The sequence below is a fragment of the Phasianus colchicus genome, chromosome 3 (genome assembly GCF_987193195.1).
Source record: "Phasianus colchicus chromosome 3, bPhaCol1.hap1.1, whole genome shotgun sequence".
Classification (NCBI taxonomy): domain Eukaryota; kingdom Metazoa; phylum Chordata; class Aves; order Galliformes; family Phasianidae; genus Phasianus; species Phasianus colchicus.
Genome location: NC_143438.1, coordinates 81,264,758 through 81,288,238, shown reverse-complemented (window position 1 = coordinate 81,288,238; position 23,481 = coordinate 81,264,758). Strand labels below are relative to the sequence as shown.

At 43.2% G+C, this 23,481-nt stretch overlaps 1 protein-coding gene and 2 long non-coding RNA genes across 10 annotated transcripts in view; 2 read left to right on the top strand and 1 right to left on the bottom strand.

Annotated features, from left to right (window-relative positions):
* Positions 1–20,655, top strand: part of LOC149918702 (uncharacterized) — a 47,943-nt gene extending 27,288 nt beyond the window's left edge. For 2 of the 7 annotated variants that reach the window (XR_016465289.1, XR_016465288.1), the window contains 2 exons: positions 12,769–13,570; positions 13,875–20,655. This is a non-coding gene — a long non-coding RNA (uncharacterized LOC149918702). The remainder of the gene's footprint in view (positions 1–12,768; positions 13,571–13,874) is intronic. The other 5 variants (XR_016465292.1, XR_016465291.1, XR_016465293.1 and 2 more) reach the window with 5 other exon arrangements.
* EXT1 (exostosin glycosyltransferase 1) overlaps positions 1–23,481 on the top strand; it is a 161,647-nt gene that overhangs the window by 28,497 nt on the left and 109,669 nt on the right. The gene's annotated exons all lie outside the window — the stretch shown is intronic.
* LOC149918703 (uncharacterized) lies at positions 1,798–9,147 on the bottom strand. Of its 2 annotated transcripts, none has more exons than XR_016465295.1 (3): positions 6,666–9,147; positions 4,572–5,323; positions 1,798–3,543 (listed from the first exon to the last, which is right to left on the bottom strand). It is a non-coding gene; the product is annotated as an uncharacterized LOC149918703 (long non-coding RNA). The 2 variants fall into 2 exon arrangements; XR_016465296.1 differs by having other exon boundaries at positions 3,539–3,932.

The following is a 23,481-nucleotide window of genomic DNA, read 5'->3' as shown; positions in this document are numbered from 1 at the left end:
CATTGACTGACACCATTTGAGGTACGGGCTGGATATCAGCTACACGGGCTGAATAAAGTGGAGCCACTAGATCACAGCAGCCGTATGTTACACAAGGTGTGTTAGTGTTGTAGGAGATAAGTGAGTGCCCCAGGGTGCAATTCTCATCCTGACATGGCATTAAGAGATTGGTCAGGTGGCTCAGGCCTCAAAACTTGACCATGAGCTCTGCAGAAATCCTGCCTGTCTGGCTGGCATTGCAGGTGCTCAGTGAGAATAGGAGCTGTACCTGGATTGTATGCATCTAAATATGGGTTTGGGATTGTGTTTAAAGCCAGACTAGGCACAGGTGGTGCTTTCATGGAAGAACTAATATTTCTGTTTCCACTGCCTGTGGAAAAGACACATACTGAGTTTGCCTGGAAAATGAGTGTCTTTCCCTGTTGCTTGTTTTGGATGCCATACTGGGGCAAAGTTCAGTTCAGAGATGCCAGCACTGCAGATTTCCTTCTCCCACTGGCTTTGTCGTGGTCCCATCCTCACATGAAGTTGGAGCACACCCATGTGCATGTAGGCTGCTTGGCCTCTCTATGGAATTGCCACTGTGTCCTTGCTATTAGGTGGCCTTGTGGCTAATGGCCTGTGGGCGTGGGAGCAGGCCATGAATCTACTGCAAGTCACAGGCTCTGTGAGCATGTTGATTTATGGATCCCATCTCTAAAAGCTGCTGACCACAGTGGTTGTGTACTGCTTTCAGTTAGGAGTGATGCTTGCAGTCCAGAGTGGTGAATGCAGGATAGTACCCACTGAAATTAGAGGGTAGGAAGTTAATTTTTAGGTTTTTTTTCAGTAAGATTTGAAAGGTGTGCAGACGATCTGTGCTGTGGTGACTGGAGGCATGAGGAGGAAATCCTTTCGAACACCAGTTCTACTTCTTCAAATTGTCTTGGCCTCCAGTAATCTGAATGAATGGAGCCTATGGCCCCATCTTCCCAAGAGAGGCAGGAGTTCCCCTGTGCACATGGCTGCTGTGCATATGTATAGATCATATTTTCAGTAAAAGCATGTTATGTGAGACCCAGACTTCCCTTAGATCTCATGTATCTGCCCAAATACCATAGGTGGATTGAAGCAGCATCTCAGTTTTGTGCTGACCCCCTGTGCTGGTGAGGATTTCCTCTCAGGGAAGCAAGAAAAGCCTGAGGGAGCAGAAACGTTAAGAGCCTTCATTTTGCTTGGCCAGTTGCTCGACTTCCTGCAGCATCTTTATCAGGAAAACTGGAGAAAAAAAATCCATCTCCAGCTGGTGCCCTGGTGTCTCACCCCATGCAGAGCATGAGCCCTTCTCCCTGCTGCAGGTGCTAAACCCTGGGGCAGGATGTTCCTGAACAGCTGAAGGCAGCTGGAGCAGCTGGTATCAGAGCAGGGCTCGCTCTGCACAATGTGGAGCCTGCAGCTTGTTGTGTGCACGGGCTTCTGCTGAGGATGGGACAGTGCAACAGGCAGCAGCCAGTGCTGATGTGTGAGCATGGAGCAGCAACCCCAGGAATGTATCCTCCCTCACCTGGTGTTGGGAGAAAAGGCTTGAGGTGCTCTCCTGCTCAAACCCAGGGTCTGCAGGAACGACTTGAAATAAGTAATGCGAGCTTTGGTTTGGGGGAAAGTGAGGGAATGAGACAGGAAGGGAAGATTTCACTGCACACGTGGAGTGTGGGGGGAAAGGGAAGCAGCAGTGCGAGGTGGGGATTGAGCGGGCTCTGAGTGGTGGGCTGCTGAGGGAGGATTAGAGCACTAAGGGCTTCGGTATCTCTGAAATGAAGAAAAAATCTGGTGTATTGTGCTCGTGTTCCTGAATGAAAATATTTTACAGTGGTTCTGCTAAAAGGTTTTAGCACCAGAGAGAGAAGGGAATGTTTCAATTCTCTTTACAAGGGTAGTCTATTTGTATTAATTCTTTTGTGTTGCATTGAAGGGAATTTCCTGGCAAAGTGTCATTTGAAAGGATTATTTTAGAGTTTAAATGTGTCTTGCCAATCCCTTCTTTCTTTTCTTCATCTCCGAGTAGAGGAAAGGAATGTATGCTGAAATAAATTTTTGCTTCGTATCTATTCAGAGGCATGTGATTCAAAATTAATTCAAAAAAAAATTAAGACTTACAGAATGGAAAACATTTACTTCTGCAGTTCATTGCAGCTCAAGCAGTGTGTTGTATTTCCATTGCCATTCGTCACATGTGGTTTGAGGTTCTGGGTCGCATATTTACAGCCAGGAAAAGGTAGAAGCTTGGACTGGATGCTGTCTTCATTAGCTGGTCTCATCCAATTCTCATGTCTCATCTACCATCCTTGTGATGTCATGTTTATTGAGATCTGGATATGTGTTCATTCTGCAAACCGGTGATGAATTGTAAGTGAATAATAATTCTCATTTTGATTTTGTACAGAACTTGGACACACTGAAATTAGACTTTTATTGCTATTGCTATTCTATTTTTAATATGTTTTAAAAAGAAAGGAAAATAATATGTTACTCATTGAATTTCATAAATGGTTTCATAACTGTTGTTATGAAATTGTGTTGAGTGGTTGTACAACGAAATAAGCTTGAGTGAGGAATAACAGATTCCATTGTATCGCTTCTGGCAGAAGACAAACAGATGTACTTTTCACAGATGCTGCAGTCTGGTAAAACTTTTGTCATAGGCTATCCCTCATTTCTTATATACTTGAGACCATACTGTGGTCTTCTAGTAATTGCTTACAAAGAGATGAAACAGTCAGGAATATGGCTGGGGCTCAGTGCCACCTAACCTGCTGGCTTTGGAACCTGAGGCTGTGGTCAGGGAGCTGCTGCAGCTTCACATTCTGGTTTTTAAAGTTAAGTGTTGGTTTTGCCACTGTCCTTTTGCTGTGTTCAGCAACCAAGGATAGAGAGTGTGGTTGTGTAACACGTTTAATTCTTAGGAAAATACTTTCAGCTTGCTTCTATATTGACATTCTCCTCTGATAACTTCTGGCCCTGGAGTTGGAGCAGGGGCCAGCAGCAGTTCTGCTGAGGGGCAGCAACGGAGTTCTTGCTCTGACAAGGTCCCAGTGTCCTTCAGATGTAGGTACAGCTCCTGTTCTACCAAAATAAGGTCACCTGGTAAGTAAGTATGCTGTTCTCTCCCAGTAAGACGCATTCTCTACTGTGCATGTCCATGTTTTCCTTGTGGGAAGCTGCCTAAGCTTCACATCGGGTCCTGTCATTCAGGTAGGGGTGTTCTGTGTGGCATGGCCAGAGCTCTCATTTACCGTAGTAGGTGACGTTGGGACTTCATAGAATCATAGCATATACCGAGTTGGAGAGGACCAATAAGGTTCATCAAATCCAGCTTCTGGCTCAGCACAGGACCACCCAAAAATGAGACCATATGACTGAGAGTGTTGTCCAGATGTTTCTTGAACTCTGGCAAGCTCGGAGCCGCAGCCACTGCCCTGGGGAGCGTGTTCCAGTGCCTTACCATCATCTGGTGAAGAACATGTTCCTAATATCCAACCTGACCATCCCGTGAGGACTTAAAGCCTGCAGACAGAAAAGTTATTTTGGATATTTTCTTCAAAAGTTTTCCCAATATATCATCATTTCCTCCCCATAGTAGGGCTGCAGACACAAAGACATGTTCTTTACTGGCGCAGACATGGGACTATTGACTGATGTCCAGGAGATAGGATGCTACCCATTTTGTTTGTGATTTTTAGGAAGTAATTCCTCAGCAAGGAGAAAGAGTAAAAATATAGCCTGGAAAGTCTGAAGTAGCCAAAGGCACTGCTGGTCCAGCAGCCACCCAGAGCACAAGGCAACATTCTTCTGCGCCTTGTGCTGGTGCCCATAGATGAAGGTTGTTCAGTAGCAGTGGCTGAGAAATTCTGTTGGGCTTTCATTCTGCATTTATCAGAAAGAGCCATATAGAGCTGCATAAACAACAACAAAAAAACCTTAATTTTAGGAGCAATTATTCAGAAAAATAAAGAAAAACAAACCAAAGGAAACTGTGCAAAATTCATTTTTGTTTCCAAGGGAAACAGTAATGAGAAAGAGCTAGGTCATTGTGGGGAAAAAAAAACCAACATATGGATAACCCTGTTTTAGCAAGGACGCAGAAACAGAGCTTATCTTTTTGGGCAGCTTTCCCTAATAGATAAAGCCCTGGATTGGAATTGGGTTCAAATCCCAGCTCTGCTGGAGAATTTTTGTCAACTTAGACCTATCAGTTTGTGCCCTTGTAATTTCTTATTGCAAAGGGAAGATAACACGTTGTCCTCCAAGAAGTTTTTGCAGTTGAGGCGTCAGTGCTCATCCACAGAATCACAGAATCACAGAATGGCCAGGGTTGGAAGGGACCTCAAGGATCATGAATCTCCAACCCCCCTGCCACATGCAGGGCCACCAACCTCCTCATTTAATGCTAGACCAGGCTGCCCAGGGCCCCATCTGCAGAGGCTGAAGGTTTGAGGGCTGTGCCCTTGTGCGGCAGGTTGTCCTGCTCACTGCTGGGTCCCTCCTGATATGTCATGATATTTCTCACCCTCCTCTAAGGAGACAGTCCTTACCTTTACATGGCAGCACTCTTGAAGATGCTGTATGTTGCAAAATGTGTCCCCTCCTCACCCTTAGCTTCTGGGAAACCTGATGACTGTATCGGTAACTTCAGTACCTTCGAGCCAAGAAGCAGATGCTGATTAATTAAGCCGCGTGGCAGGCTTTTGAAATGGCTAATCAGCTTTTTGGTTGGTGAATTAAGCATGGCTCAGCATTATGCAGACAAATACAATTCAGAGCACAACCCCAGACACGGTCTCCAGTACTCCTCATTCTGTCTGAGGACTTGTGATGTTTCTCACGCTGCCAGCAGCAGCAGGGATGGGCTGGGTCAGGGTTACAGTAAGGATTGTCAGAGAGTTGGGGAACCGAAAGCGATACGGAGGCTTCCCTTTCTGAATCAGCTGTCTTCAAGACCACAGAAGATGAAATCCTGTGTGCTTGGTGTTATGAAAGCTGAGGGTTTGCTGAGCCAAAGCTGAAATGATGACTAGCAGTGCTTGCTTTTCAGCTTTCGATATGATGCCACCAGTCTTTATTTCTCCTTTTACTGGTGTGCTCTTTTTTCTGTAAGCTGTGGAACAGCTCTGGTGTTACGGCCCAGTGACAGCAGAAATCTGTGTACTGACCACGTTGTGGGTACGTTGAGGCTCATTTTAAAATGCCTGAAGTTCATGTTGATGTTGGGGGAGGTCAGGGAGAGCATCTGTGAGAAGTAGGTCAGGCACCCGCTGATGGACCAGCCTTACTGCCGCAGCTGTAACTGCCAGAGAGAGAAAACAATGGAATGAGAGCATCCGAGCTTGTTTAAAGCCCATTTAAATTCAGCATCTAAAGAATTTCCACTAGGAGTAAGCCCAAAGGAATGCAACACCTCAAAGCCTTCAGCTAAAATGAAGATGTCTGTAAGACTCGCGTTGTAGTATCCCACTGGAGGAAAACAGATTTTCTTCAGAAAATTTCTTTAGAGTACTAAGGTAAATATTGACTGACATTGCTAGAAAAACAAACTTCCTTTCTGGGTATTTTAAGGTGGCTGCTGGGTCTGCCAGTGTTTGTAGCATCAGAAGCACTTGTGGCAGAGCTGTCTCTGCCCCTACAGCCTCACAGTCACCCGCACATCTGCTTCATGAGTTGGACACCCTGACTGGGGGCCCAGGTTCCTCCTGGACTTCTCGCTGGTAAACCAAAGCCAAACAGAGCCTCTGTGACCTCATAAGCATATTTCTGTTTTCAAATTATGGCCCTTGATTGTTGATAGTGATCTTTTTGCTGATAGTATTGTGTTTTTTTGTTTTTTGTTTTAAGTGTAATTACTGTTTAATTAGTTTCTAAGTGAAAGCTGTGGTTGAAATCAGCCTGTTCTGAAGAGAAGAGAGTTAATATTGCTGGTGCATCTGTCAGTGACAAGTGAGCAGAATGGCTGTAGTTCCATTTCAGAGGCTGTTCATGCCTTGGTTAACCAGCCCAGTCTGAAACAAAAGCTGACCAAGGCCTTGCTGTTGTATTGGCCGCTGCTTTTGGTATCATCGAAGTATGAGAAAAAATATTTCATGCTGACCCTTTGTGCAGAAGCCACTGGTTAAGTTGGAGGCGACTTCAAAATGCAGTTACTCCCTACATAAAAAATGTACAGTGGAAAATAGCAGGTCAACCATGTGGAGAAATAAAGCCAGAAGAGACAGTATATTTTCAGTAGCAATTTAGTGCATGATTGATCTTACTGATAGTGTTAGTGTAGTGTTCATAGCTGAGTAAGCCCACTAGCAACAACTTGCTTGTAATATGTGTGCTGGAAGAAATGCAAAGAAAGTAAATTAAGTTTTAAGTAAAATTTACATTTGTATTAGAAAATCAACATGTTAGAGTTTAGCATGCTTAACGTTTTATGAGAGTTAATTCCCTTTCCAAAATTGCTCTGTTTATGAGTTTGTTTTGCCCTTTTCTCCAATTCTGTTGAAATCTTCAGTATATTGTTGTTGTGTTGTTTTATTTTAAGGTTAATACCTGAAAGGCAAAAACAATTATTTGAGATGCAGTTCACTCTGCCTGCGTGTTTGTTTTCTCATAAAATTCCCTATAAGGCTTCTTCCCTTCCCACCTACCTCTCTGATAGGACAGCAGATAGTCACACGTCCTTTTTGCCTGGGGATGCCCCAGAGCAGATGTCCCCCTTCTTCAGGGCATGCAGCAGCACCTGCCTGGGACACATGGCCAAGAAGCCATTCAGAGGAGTGCAGGCATAGTGTGGAACACCAACTGTACCTCCAAAGACACAGTGTGGCTGGGGGTGGCTCCAAGGCAAGGAGATAGGGCAGCAGCCGTGCAACGTTGGGGTCTGGTTGTGCTCTCATCATGGTTTGTGGTTGAGCTCTGGTTTAGGTATTTGCAACCCAGACCTCTTCCTCCCTGGTGATGTGATGCGTGGAAATTAAGTACGAAAGCTGTCAAAACCACCTGGCAGTGGGTAGGAGAGATTTCCCTCCTCACCCTGTCCTTTCTTTGACACTAACTGTGCTGTCACACACACCTCTGAATAGCAGCCGTAACCCAAGGACCACGTTCAGAAGGGCTGCAACAGAGATGACAGCCTCAGCTGGCATCTTCCATTCTCCAGCCCTTCCCTGAGTGCTGCCCTTTATTGTGGAGGTGTTCAGGGTAGCCACCAGCCTTGAGCTTTGTGAAATTACCATCTCCATATTGTTCCTTTTCTACACGCAGCTTCTTTTACTGTTCAAACCAAAACAGTGGCTCTTACTTTCTTTCCCCTGTTAAGAGAAGATGTAAAAACAGTTCCTGTAACAGCACTGATTCCAGCAGTGAGGTAACAGTGGGCAGCAATAAGAGGTTCTGTTCTCTCTGCCTGCACACGTTCACAATTCAGGCCACTGAGCAACATTTCAGTTCCCAGCTGTTGGTATCCGTGTTCAGAAAACGAATGCCAGACTGCCTGAGGTTGGCAGAGACCTCTGAGTCCAACCCTTGTTCAAGCCGCGGCACCCAGAACAGGGTGCCCAGGGCCATGTCCACACAGCACTTTGCCATAGTGCTGGCAGGTTCACTTCTGCAAAAGCTGTGTTCTCTCTTGGCATACCAGTGGTCCCATTTGGCTGAAGATCTGTTGACAGTTATTTTTTCCTCCCTCTTTGGACTTCTGTGAACCACTGAGATTTGGTACCTCTTTGCTGCAGTCTGTTAAGTTACTGTTGCTAGCTCTGCTGGAAGACTGACTTGTAGAGCAGTTGGTGAACTCTTGTGTGCTTCTGGGTTACTGTCCTAAATATTTAACCTGCTAGTAAAAATAGGTTTACCTGTAAATCCAAACGGTAAGTTGGAGAGGTTAAAGCACAGTGTCCCTTTGCTTCTGCAGGGAGAGTGTGTGTGTTCAGGTTTGGAGTTTGGCATGGCCCTGAAGCTTCTAGGAGAGGTCCCGGTGCCTCGTAAATCTTCATGGGATCAGGCAGAAGTGAGGCTGAGCATGCTGAAGCCAGTGTGAGAGCCCACGTGGGCTGAGCTCCTTGTCAGCAATGTGACTGGTTCATATCTGATCTCCAGTAGGGTACCGAAGGCAACAAAAACACAAAGCGTTCAGGTCACTGGCTGGAGGATGTGCTCGAGCCTGATCCTTGTTTGTAGGTACAACAAAAATTCAAAGGCCAAAATACTGATGACAAGTATCTTGGAGCACAGAACGGACCTGGTGTTGGCTAGATACAGGCAGCCTTAACTTTGAAATAACCTTTTGTGTTTTCCCCAGTGGGTTATATCCAGATATTGTTTATTTTATTAACCCTTAAGTTTGGAACTGTCCTATGCTAGGGCAGTTTCTTTTAATCCCGACAGTAGCTGAACTAGGATCTCAAGATAACACTGCTCCAGTGTTTGCATATGTATATTATATATTTCCGCTTTACTTGGGAGGGTATGTAGTGTTTGAGTATGTATTAAAATATCATTATGGGTCATAAATTGTTGTTACAGGCTGTTCACATGGTGCCTTGGATTTGCATGCCCTGGACTGATACATAAAATGAGTGATCATGCATTGACTAAATTTATCATGCTGCTGTTCTTTTGTGAAAGGACAGACCTGATGTTGCACACTGAATTTTGCATGTGGTATGTGCAGCTAGTCTTGTTTCATAATAACTTACTGTAGAGCCATTTTATGGCAAGGTGTTACCTTGTGGCCTCGTAACAGCAAGTTGGTGCAGCTTACTTAGCCCAGTGGCAGTAGTTCTAGACAGCATTCTCAGGTTGAAATTGACGATTTACACAATAGGCTCTAGGCTGTGTTCAATTCTCTTTGTGTTATTTTCTCTCCCTTTCACTCATCAGTGACTACTCTATCATTTTTTCTCAGTGCAGAAGAAAGTGAGTTATTTCCTTTGGGAAGCATCTTCTTGCACATAAAGAAGTGAGTTCGAGTAGTTCTGTTTTCTGCTACTATGCTTCCATCACCAGATCAGCTCCTATTTTGCTTCTGTAGTCTCCCTTTTCAGATGTGCCAAACCTGGCATTGGTGAGCTGCTGAGCATATTATAGGACAAGTTCATTTATGCCTGTTCTAAAGAAAGGTGTAAAGAATCACAGAATCACAGAATGGCCAGGGTTGGAAGGGACCCCTAGGATCATGAATCTCCAATCCCCCTGCCACATGCAGCGCCACCAACCCCCTCAATAATGCTAGACCAGAGTAGATAAAGAGTAGATATAAGCCTGTTGCATCTGGTTAACAGACCCAGGTAAGTGGCAGTTAGGTGCCACTGGCATGTCATGAAAGTAGGATGCCCTGGTGAGTGTTACTTCCATTGATAATTTATTTCAGTATACAAGACTCAGTGCCAAGGTCTGTACATGAACATGTATAACATCTCTGTATGAAATGTTGGAAGTACCTGTTTTAAAAAGGAGTTTGACTTGCTCAGAGTTAGTCTTGTGAAGTGTGAACATCAGGATGGGCACTGACACTCCTGTTTTAGGCAGTGAGAAGAGGGAGAAGCTGCAAAGGCAGTCATGCTCTCCTCAGGCTGGGGTCTCTGTGGTTTACACCCAGGACACTGTGGCCATGGTTAGATGGAATTAATTGGCTTTGGGGGAAGAACTGCCTTTATAGCTGGCTTTCAGGTGGTGCCTGGCTTTCAGATGGCTGAAATTCAGTGGCAGGAGTTTTATGAGTAGTGTCTTACTCCAGCAACAGTCCCTAATAAAGTTCAAGAATTTTGAGCAACTTGTCTCTCATCAGATAATTTGTATGTATAAACTGTGGATACTGTGACTATAATTGTGTCTTGCCTTTACAATTTGTTATTCTGAGACAACTTTAAGTACATTTCTCTTGCCTCCCTGCATCCAGTGTGCTTGCTGTGTTTAGTGGAGCTTTTCTTAGAGAAGAACATCTACAATGTGTGGAACAGAAAATGAACAGAAGGACATTCCTAAAACGTCTGTTGCAAAGGGAAAGAGAAGTATTTTCTATGAAACACAGCAAAAATTAACAGACCTACAGCAAATTGCAATGTGAAATGTGCTGCTTTTAAGAGATTTCAAAAGACCAAAGGAGATCATGGAAAACAAATCATTCTGCTAATGTAGGGCGCAGTTTAATCTATGAAAGTTATTAGTTTTTGGAAACTTTTTGTAAGCATGTAAAACTCTTTCCTAAATCATCTGGGACTTTTTTTTCCCCTTTCTTGGCTTGCTTTGCATGTGTAGCCTCTTTTATTTGGCGTGAATAGCAAGGTGGCTGAAAGAAAGGACGTGTTCTAGAGAAGGCAAAGGAGACCTTTTCCAAAGTTAATGTAATGGAGAGAAATGGAAGGTAGAGTTTTGCCCCACTTTAGTAAATTGCATAACCTTAAGGAGCTGATGTGGCAAGTGGCGAAAGAACAAGAGACAATCATGCTAAATCAGATGCAGGTGCAAGGAGAGTGGTTGAACTTTGCCCAGAGTCATTCCAATGAGTCATATGTATGTGTCTGCCTCCTAGCAGCCTGAACTAACGAACTTTAAAAACTATTATCTAATTAAGATAACAAGCCATTTGAGGAAAGATCTTTCCCATCTGGATGATTTTATTGGATCTGCTAAACTGTATGACTTGGTTAGCTGTAGCCTGCCTCAACTGAAAGCTACAGCTGGTGGAAGAAGATGGAAGAGGTGGCCTGGAGTGAGCTCCAAATTGCAAAATTTAAATCCAGATCTCTTTCTCTTCCACTCTGAAAGAAGAAGAGTCTGGGCACATGCCTGGCTGGGGTGTCATTTGTTCAGTAGTCATCTTACTTTAACAGTCAGGTTCTCTTCTGCAGTTGTCAAATGTTAGGGTAAAAATAATGGATGGGAAATTGCTCATTGTGTCTTGAGTTTCTATGGATCAAAGACACGTGTACATATGTGAGTGTGTGTGAACTTCATTTTCTCCTGAGGAGAAGTCAGATTTCATGTCAAGCCCCATGGGGTGGGGAAGAGGTACTGCTGGGAGATGTGAAACAGCACGCATCAATATGTCCAATCTGTATTGATAAAAACATTCAGTATGCCAGTCAGAATACAGTCTTCTCCCTGAGACTGAGGGCAGCTGTCTGCTGCTGACTTGAGAGGTGTTTATGAGCAAATAAATCTTTATCTTCTATCTACCTGCTAACATGGATGCACTAAATCAGTGGAAAGTTGTAGGAGGAAGTCATGAGGGCATGCCTGTCAATGGTATTGTTTTGCCGAAGAAGTTAACTTCTTGCTTCTTCAAGAAGTTAACTTCAGTACTCTTTTTCATACTGTTTGTGTAATATTGTTAAAATACTCAGAAAGGGAAGACTTAGAGTTCTAGATATTGAGTCAAACCATGACCTCTCTGGAACATTTTTTAAGAAATAATCTTAGGATGGTCCTAGTCACCAGTAGAGAGGCAAATGCACCAGGGAGTCTTCTGCCTCATACGTGCTGTGGTTTGTGGTGTGCTAATTAGATCAGCTGGTTTATTCCAACTGAACAGAGATTTGCATACTTACAAAAGAAGGTATGGCAGTTCTGACTTAAGTATTGCTCTTTCCTGATGGTATCTTCACATGGTGAAATGATGCATCCTGGTTACTTCTTAAACGCCTGTGTTAAGTCTAATAAATACCACAGGTCAGCTGTAGAAGACTGAAATTAAAATACAAATTTGCAGCCACTTATGAGTGGAATATAGATGATTGCTTTCAGTCAGAGAGAGACTGGCTATTTAATTGATAGGAGATGACTGCAATTTAAATACTGATTGTTTTGCTTCTCCTTTTGTGTTAGAATATGTGGGAAAAGGGAGAAGTTCTCTGTGCTGACTTGAGCACAAATATATCTATATTTTTTCTTCTTCATAACTCCTTGCTGCTAATTATTGCTGGATCACCAACGTCTGCCACTGCTTGCATTAAGAGTGTACCTTGTTGTTCTGCAGTGTTGTTTTTTTTTGCCCCTCAAGGTCTAAATAGGCCGTGGTTTCATCAGTCTCAATGCAAAAAGAAGAATGACAGTCATTAGCTAGGCCTCTTTCTAAGCTGGGGGGCCATAGTCTGGCAACATTCCCTCTCTCCTTTTTGTATCCTTCCATCTAAGACAAAAACTATGGCATTCGTATGACAGGCAAATTTAATTCCCTGGCATTAAGGCTCCTTCCTCCCACTGCTGGCTCTTCAGAAAGCAGCTCAGCATTTAGGACGTTCATACTATACGGTCCTTGGCTGTGTTACTAATTTCCCATAATCTCTGCAAAGGAGCAGCATTGTCTGAGTTGGGATGCATTGCTTAGAACATTAAGTTGCCGTTTCCTCCAGAGCTGCACAAGAGGGAAAATGCTGTGCCCTGTGGCTGGGGTTTTTAGCACTGGTACTTTGCTGTCAGTGTAAAGTTTTATAAGTTCCTTTTGTGCGTTCACTGCATTAATTTATTTTACTTTGAATCCATTCATTCTTAAAGATACATGGAGAATTTCTTTTACACTAATTAAAAACATATTACATGGGTTTAGACTAAGCCAACCGATGCAAGCTTTTTTAAACTGAATTGATTTTCAGCTGTTTGTGAGAAACAAAATGGGTAAAAAGGAGCTATTCATCTTTTGGTGCTCTCCTTCACATACACTGATAAATCTGACTACATTGTTTTTGTCTTTTTAAAGAAAAAAGGTTTGGTTTGTCATTTTGTGAAAAATTTGTCAATTGTTGTTCCCAGCCAGAAGTTTGTTATGAGATAATCTGTTTGGAGGAGCTGGAAGAGAAGTTGTCTTGTTTTATAGAATGTAAAGACACCGGTGAAGGTGGTTTGGGGCTGAAATAGGTAATGTACCTCTTAACTTGTTTTCATCACCATTAATTTAACCCTAATTCTTCTGTTAAAGGTTTAAGATAGATTTAAATGTAATATATGAATACATTAAAAGCAAATCACAAATTTTTGCAGTAATAGCAGTAAATTACAAATTTACTACTAAACAGAAATGCATATTGAATTTTTTGTTCTGTAGTTGCTGTGTTTTGTTTTTTTTTTATGACAGTGCCACCAAATGCCAAAATTGATTCAAGTTTAAGGCTCTTGTCACCTCTTAGAACTTGATTGATCTGGATTTATACTCAAACTATGTGTTGTATCCTTGTTTCAAGTGAATTTCTGGAACAGAGGTTTCTTCTAGGCTGTCCATTGAGCCTCTTCCTGGGAGTTCAACCCCGAGTAAAGTGAACGTGACAAAATCCATCCTCTGGGGCTGGGAGTGGTAAGGAAGGAGCCTGGACTACTTGTGCAATGAAAGGAAATTCAGTAAGAGGTTCCGAGTTCTCTCCAAAGAATTCGTTACGTTTCCTAGGAAAGGCCAGATACTTGTTCCTAAAAACTGTTAATTGTGTTTAATATGCTTGCAATCATGGAATTGGTAACAAAGAACTGATGGAGCGGATGGACAATGCCTTGTTCTGAGCTTCTGGAGAAATGACTGTCCTGTGCTCATTATGAACTGCTGGGGTGTTTCCCCATAGTTAAGGTTGGTCCTAGTTTCCCATTGTATTTTGTTTCATCAGGTTATTTGTTTTGTTGTATGAGAAAACTTGGATTCAAGGATGTCTTTTGTCAGCTAACTTCATTTTTAACAAAGCTTTTCCTGTGTGTTTTCAGTGCTAATTGAGGTCCATCAGTGGCTATATGATTTAATGGTCTTAATAGGAATCCATGAGCGCAAACAAAACAGAACACTACAAATCACAGCATGCACAGGGAAATGTAATTCTCTCTCTGTGGAGAGGTAAACAGCAAAATTACTGAGCTCTGCTATATTGCGTTCTCTGCAGGTCATCCAAAGAACTGGGATTTCAGATTCATCCACTTCTGTGAAATATCATCACATAAACTGAGTCATGTATAAATATCAGTGACTTCTTTGTTTCCTTTGTGTGGCCATAGCCAGTGCTGCTGCTGTTGGAGACCTGCAGCTGCTTACAGTGTTGCTGCAAGCTTACACACAGGTATGCAGCTGGTAATAGAGCTGAGCACTTTTTATGGCAAACTGTTTTAAAATCATTGAAGATAAGTTGTTTTTAAACTATCTACCTGCCTGTGATTCTGGTAACCAAGGTAACTTGCACATGATATTACATGCAGACACCTTACTTTTACTGGGACAACCTACTTTTTATTTCATTGTCAAGCAGGTAGGAACTATGCAGAAATTTTTACACAAAGACATTAAGAACTGCTGCACAATTGCTAGTCTTGCTGGGCGTGTGAAATAGAGTTCTATTAATCTGTTTTTAAACGTTCTGTATTTTATTTATGAATGTATAAAATCTAATTGTTATCTCCTTCTACCAGTAACACAAGTTCAAGATTTAAATAAAGATACACAGCAAACACATTCACAGATGTAAACCAGTAACGGTAGCAGCTGAGTAGGTGTTACTTCCCATCTTTTCTCTTCTGACCTTGTAAGCTAGCAAATCTAGGATGTCATCTCAGACTAATTGTACTGCTGGAGTATATGCATTGTACCTGGCTGAGGGATGTCTTTTCATGTACTGAGAGATTTAATTATCAATATATCTCTTGACAGCATTTCAAGAGTGGCAGAGAACAGAATAAGTGTGCTATTTTTAAAGCTGTCATTGATATCTTCAAAGTCCATGGGATGTTGACAAAGCATAATCTTACGTAAAGTTCCAGGGTATGAGATTGAGAGCTACTATGAGAGTCTGAATAAGGCAAAAAATTATTTGCAGAAGCAAGGAAAGAAGCTGTGAATGGCAGGTTATTCCTTCTTGGGATAATGTGTCAAGAGGTATGTGTTTTATTGCTGCTCTTCGCATCTTCCTGTTACCTTATACTTACAACAACCTTCTGCATCTCCTCTGCCACCCCCTTCTGAAGGGAAGCCCATGCCTTGTGTGAGTATCAGTTTCTGGAGCTGGTCAGCTGCTAACCCATGTTAGTCCATGTGCTGCTCCTTTCTCCATGCTTGGAGATTTATGGAAGAGGAAGGCAGTTGCTCTAATGGGAGTGATACACAGAGTGTCCCCTCTGGTTGGGTGCAGCCCAGTGTCTGGAGAGCAGTTCTTGTTCTGGCTGCAATCAGCACCAAAGGATGTACAGGTTAGCCAGAGCTTCATTTTTGGAAGAAAAGTTGCAAGTTGTTTCTTTGTTGTGGGTTTTTTTTTGTTTGGTTGGTTTTTGTTTTTTTTGTTTTTGTTTTTAATTTGTACTAGGAAGAAGCGAAATTTCTTATTAATGATGTTATAAATTTGTATCTGGAATAATATTGGGGGAAGCTCGGGGACATACAAGTTTAAAAATGGCCAGCAAAATAAACTAGGACATTTCCAGTTATGGATGCAAAACCAGAAGCTAATGCTTGAAAGCAAAGAACTACAGCTGCTTTCACTGAAGTGTGCTTAACTTTTCAAACGTTGTAATATCACATGTACAGTCCTTGAAACAAAATGCAATAAACCTTCTGCCACATTTCTTTTGTTCCAGTAACATAAAAAACTATTTAGGATTAACATTTGTAATGTGGTGCTACTTACTGGATTGAAGTGTCACTGCCTAAAATGTGCACGTGTGTTTGCTGTCATTCCTCACTATTTATATGGAAGTGACAGCCTTGAGTTGCTGGCACGCAGCTCTGACCTGCTCATGCTGCCTTGGTGTGGACATGAAATTCCTCTGCTTCATTTGCACATATTTTAGTTTTAAACCACAAAAGCGTAACCAATTTTTTTCATTAAAATGCTTTGATATGGTAATGATCAAAATATGCTGTGATTCCAAATGAGGTATACAAACTTTCTTGTTCTTGGCATGAAAATATTACTCTCTGGAAACACCTTCTGTGTCAAATGATGGATATGTTCCTGTGATTTATGTAAGTGATTGTCAGGAGGTTTTGTGGCTCATCCAATTTTAGCAGTCAAGTACTCTTTCCTTGTCACTTATGACACACTTGATGAATTTCCGTGATTAGCTAACGTGCTTCATAATTGTCAAAACTTTGCAGTGGTATTCCTTAGAAATATTGAGAAGGGCGAAGTCTGTACTGCCTCTCATTTTTTTCTGTACAGACACTCTTTTTTTTTTCCTCCCCAATTGTCTTTTCAATACCCGGTACATTTACCCTGTCTAGTAATCTTTGCAGACCTCTCAGTTTGCTTTACTTAACGCTCCCTCACGTGCACGTTTTGTCTGTTTTTCAGGGAACAATTGTGCTGTTCTTTACTCAGGCGCAGTAATACCTGGGTGCTGGAATTCTCCAGTTGTGTTTAATGGGACTATTTGGTAGTAAGACACTGCTGCTAAAAGTGCGACACTGAGATTTTCTCTGTTGCTTTATAACTTGGATTTTCTAGAGAAATGCCCACACCCAACGTTTTCATACACCCTCGGCCTCCATTCGATGGCAGCGTGCAGCTCACTGCCGTGCTGCGCAGGCCGTTAGCGGAGGAGACGGATGGAGTACGTCCTCGCTGTCACCGCAAAGGTGGAGTTGTTTGTGGTGCCTTTCATAAATCTTCACGTTTACAATTCAGTGATTTTGGGTTTTGTGGCTCATATGGTTATAATGGCCAACCTCTGCCCCAAGCAATGCGGCTCTAGGAAGGACCCCGCTGTTATGGGCGCGAGGCCGGCTCCTTGCTGACACTTTCTCCCCCCTGTCACTTATCTATCTGCCATAGCTGGCGTTAATTATAGTGCAGGAAACTGAAAATGAAGGGAAAATGCAAAGGAGCTTCCCAGCCTTGTTCTCAGAGGAGACAGAGACTCATGTGCTGGTGCGGGGTGGGAGGCATGTCTGAGGGCTGTGCTGGCTGAAGGAGCAGTGAGCAGCACAAACAATTAACTCTCCTTGTTTCTGTTTATGGGGGCTTGGAAGCACAGCCATGTTTGCCTGGGGGCTGGGGAAGTAATAGCAGGGAGATGGGGAAGGCTGCTGCAAGGAGACAGTAAAGGTTTCGAATTAAAGGCATGGGACCAAACTGCTGTAAATCGAGGGCCCAAAATGCTAGGGGATTTTTACAAAAAAGAGGAAGGAAAAAGGGAAAGTTCTCCTCCTCACAAGGAAGGCAAAAAGCTGGGGTTCTGCAGACAGCTGGGTCCAAGACATGCCTGGGAAGGCAGGGCTCAGCTGGAGCTGCTGCTACTGAGGGAAATGCTGCCTGGTGCCCCTTCTATTTCAAACCTTTCTGTGAACTTACCTTTAATTTGCCTGAAGGAAATGTGAGTCCACTCTTCCTGTGTCTCATTATTGCCTCAGTGTAGCAGCAGGAGCATTTTATCTTCTGGAGGCAGTGGCTGCAGTGCTGGCGGGAGGATGCCATGTGGCACGGGCACTGCAGTGTCCATCAGGAGCTCTGCAGATGTGAGGCAAACAGTAAACACAACCACTGGTAACATGGTTGACCTCGGCCCTTGTTTATGCCAGGGATGCCAGGAAGTTACTACATGAGCAACTGGTGCAGTGATTCTTGTTGCTGAAATAGCTTTATGGGATTTTTATGTTTTTTTGCTTTTCTTTTCCTGGGTGTAGTTTTGGAATTGAAATCTTTGTCCTTGGAAAGTCTGCACAAAAAAATAAAATCTCTCTGAGATGAGAAACCAGTAATGTGCTTTCTGAATTGCTTACATAAATAACTAGAAAACTCATTTTCTTGTCTCTTCAGAGCATCGCATCTCAGTATATCAGGGGCTGTGTGGTGTTCCAGGCCAACCCCTGTGGCCATCCAAAGGTCAGTGTGTAAATACACCATTGGTTTGCAGGAAGGCTGTGATTGTGAGACCCATCAAAACATGCTGTGACTGAGCAAAAATACTTCTGCCGGTCTCTCCACTACCTCCACAACTTCTCCCTTTCTGCAAGGTCTGGCTTCCCTTTATATTCAGCAGAAGAGCACTGTATGTTTTCAATGGGAGATTGGCACCTGTGGAAATCAGTCGAGGAGTCACACAGTGTGGAGAAGGGCACCAAAATATTTTTAAGACACTGAGTATTCACAATAAAAATTGAAAGTGAATATTCATTCTAAAAACTACCCATAGTTGCTAATTCCTAGATGGCTGCTGATCAAAGCCTTGAAAGTATGGTGTAAGCAGGGATGAATTTATGGCAGAGCCAGCTCCTTCTGAAAATTCAACCCAGTGGTAGTTACCACATTGCAGGACGCATAGTGTAAAAGTGAGAGGGAGGGGAAGTATTCTAAAGCATGTAGAACAAACACCAATGAACAAACAAAGGCTTTCTAAAACCCAGTAACTGAGGTTTGCTTTTGATACACCTGACTGCAGATGTTATTTTAGCAAAGGAAGGAAACAGTCCCTGTAGGTGATTTCATCATCAAAATTGGTTTTGCAGGAACTTGAAATAAATGTTAAAGAGACGTTCTCATTTTTCTGTGTAAAGGCTTGGCTGCACTGACAGAGCTATCTGACAGCTCTGCAGTACTGGTATGCACCCACTGAAATGTATCCCGTGCACTTCATGAAAGCCTGCCTGTTGTGCCCTGGCAGGAGTGGCCGGGCGCCTGGACACAGGCATCTGTCACCTTGGCATTTAGGCAGGTCACTCACTGCCCTGAGACTTCAGAGGGAGCTTTCTGGTTGCCTCCGCATTCCTTGATAATTCCCCAAAAGCCCACTCCCCTGGGCGATTGATCACAGGGCTGCTATCAAGCGAATTCCTGGATGACACATGGTGTCAGCTTTCTGCATACGCTTCCTCTCCACCCCAGCACGGAGGCAGGAGGCCGTGCCTATGCATGCAGGCTGCTTGGTTCTGCAAGCCAGGGCAGTGGGTGACCTGTGGCCATCTCACAGTGCGCTGCCACCACCACCGAGCTGCCAACTGGATTGCTGGTACGTGCCACACTGGGTAGCTGAGAGCTTTATGGTGTGAGCCGCACCCAGGAGGCCTGCTTGCTCGGTGCATTCCCACCTACTGCAATGCATCCAGCAGCACCTTTCTCATGCGCTGGTGCCTGTGTGCATGCGTACATCTGTGCACGCATTAATCTCCGAAGCCATGATTTCCAGTGGGTTCATAATCTCCAGTTTCCTTCAGCTGGCTGGCGAGTAGATTTGAGGTCTTTTTCCAGCAGGTCACCTGCAGGGCAGACAGTCAGCATGAATTTTCCTAGTCCTGCTCTGCGGGTGACCTAAATCTTTTCACCTGACTGGGTTTTCCTGTGCAGCAGCGACACATCTGAGATCTTTTCCTGCTCAAGCCTGGGTTTCTCTCTTGAGCAAACATTACCAAATGTCTGTGTGGAACACTGGAATCTGTTTGGTGAGCACTGTAGCTCCCTGGGGACTGGCACCGCTGCCTTCAGCAATTGGCCTCCCTCCACTGAGCACCATGATGGTGTTCAGTCTACAGCTGTTAATCCTCTCAGACTTCTCCATTCTTCTCACATTCCATATTAATTCAATCTTGCGTTACATAAATTGCAATATATATTAAAATATCCAAGTATTCTAGGCTGGCAAACATCATGTTATGGACTGTGGTCATTTGGGAAGTTACAAGTTTCCCTCCATGTTCATAGTAGTGACATTGGCCCTGGAAGGTGTTTTTGCCCATCATGGCCCCTCTGGCAGATGGCTCTGGCTCTGTGACAGTGATAGATAGATAGCACTGGGAAGAGTCGGATAAGAATACTTTCTCCCAAATACACGATAGAAAGTGAGGCTAAAGATAATGAAATTTCTGGCTAGCACAAGAGAAAAGGGGATCACAAGAAAAGTCAGTGATCGGCTTTTAAGAGTGATGTTCACTTCTGGAAAATCTGGGTAAGCAAACCAGTTAGTACTTACGAAAGAAATGAATTAGATTCTTGTATATGAAATTCATTTTTTTTTTTTAATGCTTACAGAGTTTGCTTCTTAACTGATATTAATTATCATTGTTTTGGAGAAGCACTCCATTTCTCTGATACTTAAAACAATTGGGACATGGGCTACAGCATAGTGGTCTCTATGTAGAGGACGTAAGAGGTGGGATGTGCAGAAAGGTTGGTCAGTGCTGTAATCCTCTAGGTGAGACTGTTATGTTCTTTGCTGGGAGCTGAGCATGGAGGGAGGAGGCACCTTCTGCTGAGAACACCTGTAAATAATACTAGGGCTTTATTGATAATTACAGTTACATTTAAGCTGTCTTTCTTCTGAAGACTTTTCCCTGCTTTCAGAAGTTTTGAATTCTGCCATTCTGTGTGATTTTCAGCACCTCTGTCTTGACCCTCACTTGCAAAATTCCTCCAGGCGAACCGGAAAGCTCACCTGGAGCTGGCCTGGGGATCTGTGCATGTGAAAGGCTCCTTGCTGGGTGCCTTGCTGGGCATGTCAGTGCTTTAAGACTCCTCAGAAGGAGCAGCCAGGAACCTGATGGCAAATCAACCTCAGTCGGTTAAATCAAAGTACGTAAATTAAAATGTGAATGGTTTCATCCAGGTGTGAAGTGGCCTTTAGAAGTAGTGGCAGGGAAGGAAGTGGTGGGAATTGGTTTTCACATTCTGGAGTGCTGTCAGTTTGTGCCTTATAGAAATCTCTGTTAACTCTTGTTTTGCCCGTAAGCTTAATAAGTACCTATTTACTTCACCAGGTTAAATATATGAGCTGAAGAACATGCCTCAGAGAAGAATCTGAATAATGGCAAAAGAAGTCTTGGGTTTCTCTGCCAGTTGTTACATAGTGACTCAGCTTGGATTTTCTTGATCAGGTACAGAGATGCTGAATTTGGGGTCCCCCAAAAGGGTCCAGGCAGAGCCGGATGGTTGGGGCAGCCAGGTGCCCGCCCTGCCGCAAGTTTATGGCCATCTGCTACAAGAAAGGCTCGAGAGGTGGTATCCAGAGTGACAGTTTACATTCAGGAAGTTCTCACCAATTAAGGGCTTTCTTTTTAATGAAAGTTTGCTTTTGCACAGTGAATGATTTATGGCGGGGTTTTAAATGTATTGCTTTGACTATGCCTACACACTTTGAACACCCTAAATAAAATCAGAAACCTTTGAAACAAACTCATAAATATTGTCTGAACATTCGGAATATATTGCCTTCTGGAGGATGTGTAATGTAGTTTATCACCAAGCAGTTACAGGAAGATATTTGAACTATGTAGATGTTGTTACTTAAACCTCCAGTAATATAATTATTCCATTAGTTACTGAATCCTGAAGTAACCTTCAGCCCCCCAGATCTGAAGTAGTTGATGCCAGGGGGCATGTGTTACATTTTAGACAAAGTAAGCTATTTTAGATGAGGATTAGTTACTTGTCTTTTGTCTAAAGCTTTGCGGTTGTACGTTTGGAGGAAAAAAAACAGATTAATATTTCCTGCCTGCTCATATAATGCAGTGAAATTTTCTTACTGGATTTTTGGACGCAGAAATGAAACACAGATGATGAGAAACTTCCCCTTCCTTCCACCCTAAAACTGATGTGGCAGGAGCAGAGCCAGCAGCGGATGCTCTGGGGTAGCAGAGCAGCACCATTCACGCAGCTGCTGCACCGTGCACGGCAAGTCGGCAGGAGCGCCCACACAGAGCAGACTTGTGCACATACAGCAGATCACTGGGTTAGCCGTCTGCATGCTGCCAAGCTTAGTTTTCAGAATGGAGAGAGACGTGGCACGTGGGGCCAGCCGGCTGCCACTGGGCCTGTGCTGGCCTCAGGGTGACTGCAGGGCCACCAAACGAGTTGCGGGTCTGTTGGGCTGTGTCTGCACGTGCTGCAGATGTGGATGCTTCCCTTCGGACTGGGTGAGCCGTGCCACGGGCAGCCTGGGAGCAGCAGCTGGGTAATCTGCTTGGTTCCTTTGTGCTGTGCCAATTCCGTGCCAGTCCTTTCTGAAGTGGTTTAAACCATAGAATAGAAGTGAGGGGATAAACGTACCAAAGGACTTCATCAAAAGCTTGGGGGCTGAACTGTTTTTGGACTTTTGTGTAATAGATACTCTTTATAGTGGGTAGTGACAAAACGTGGGAGTCCTTACAGAGTTTGGTCCTTTATCCCAAATTAATTATTGATGTGAGAGAAGGGGCAACAGTAAAGGAGGGCTTATTTCATAAAGAATTATCTTCTTCTTAAATATTCTCATTGCGGACTCTAATTTTCTTTCACTTTGAGCACTGTTTAAGTAACTTTATATCATTCATTGATCCTATTTTCTTGAAGCATTTGCATGGTCCATTGCTTTTGATTTGTTAAATAGCATATTTGAAGTCCTGTCAAGCACACCCATTCAGGAAAACTGTGCCAGCCATTCATAATTTTACTTGATATTAAATTGTACAAGTTGCCTTTGAAAAAAGCAGCTTGTAGGGCTGCGTTCTCCATGATTCTTTTGAATCTCTTCCAGAATTGTAGTTGAAACACATTTCTGGTTCTACCTGAAATTTTAATTCTGTGACATTTGCATTCCTTTTTTATGAGGAGAGGGTCCATGTGCTGCAGGACATCCTGAGAGCAAGAGGTTAACAGTACAGCTCTGTTTCCCTCTGAAGGAATGCATCTTATGGTATTTGGATGCATAGTGGGCAATATTGGTGGTAGGTGGATGGTTGGATTAGATTATCTTAGAGGTCTTCTCCAACCTTAGAGATTCTGATTCTGATTCATCTGACAAGAGATGGAAAAATTCCCAATAGTCTTTGAGTTCTCTTCAGTAACTCAAATTTCTATGTAACTAATTTTTTTAAAAAAACTTTTAAAGGCAAACAATCTGATAAGCAGAGTATAAACAAGTGCCCAGGTGGAAGACAGCTGTTTTCTTGTGTTCTTGCATTCTTCTTGGAGATTGAAAGCAAAATTCACGTGCCTTCTGTGTCGGGTATTAGAACATGTATGTACAAGATGCTGTTGGAGGAGACAAACCAAATCAAGACTGGGAACTGCTGCGCTGCCAATTAATTCTTCCTTTGATTCTTTGCTGTCTCTCACTATGTAGACTGAGACATCGCTGAATTAAGATCCTGGAGATAAATTATTTCTTTGGCAAGTTTAGAGAAATTAATTTTAAACTTAGAACTGAAGACATTCCTATTAAACAAATTTCTCTTTCTTCTTATTCCATGCTGTGCTCTATGCCCATCTTTTGAACACTATGATTTTTGCTTGGGGAATTTATTTTTTTTAGTTAGTGCAGTTATTGCAGTGCAGTTTTGCATACAGCCATAATCTGACCTCAGCTACCCAGTTTCACACTGCGTGGCACTGATTTCCTTTCTACTGATCCAAACTCTGTAAGCGCACAGTTGCCGCATTTTCAGTGCATCTGGAGACCTTTTCTAAACTTCAAGTGCTTGCGGGTGGAGGTTGTCTTTTATTCTAGACTTGTTTGGAGTTGTGGGGTTGTTGTTAAACACTTTCATTTCCTTTAGGTATAGAGGACTAAACCACGGCAGCACCACAGACCAACAGGAAT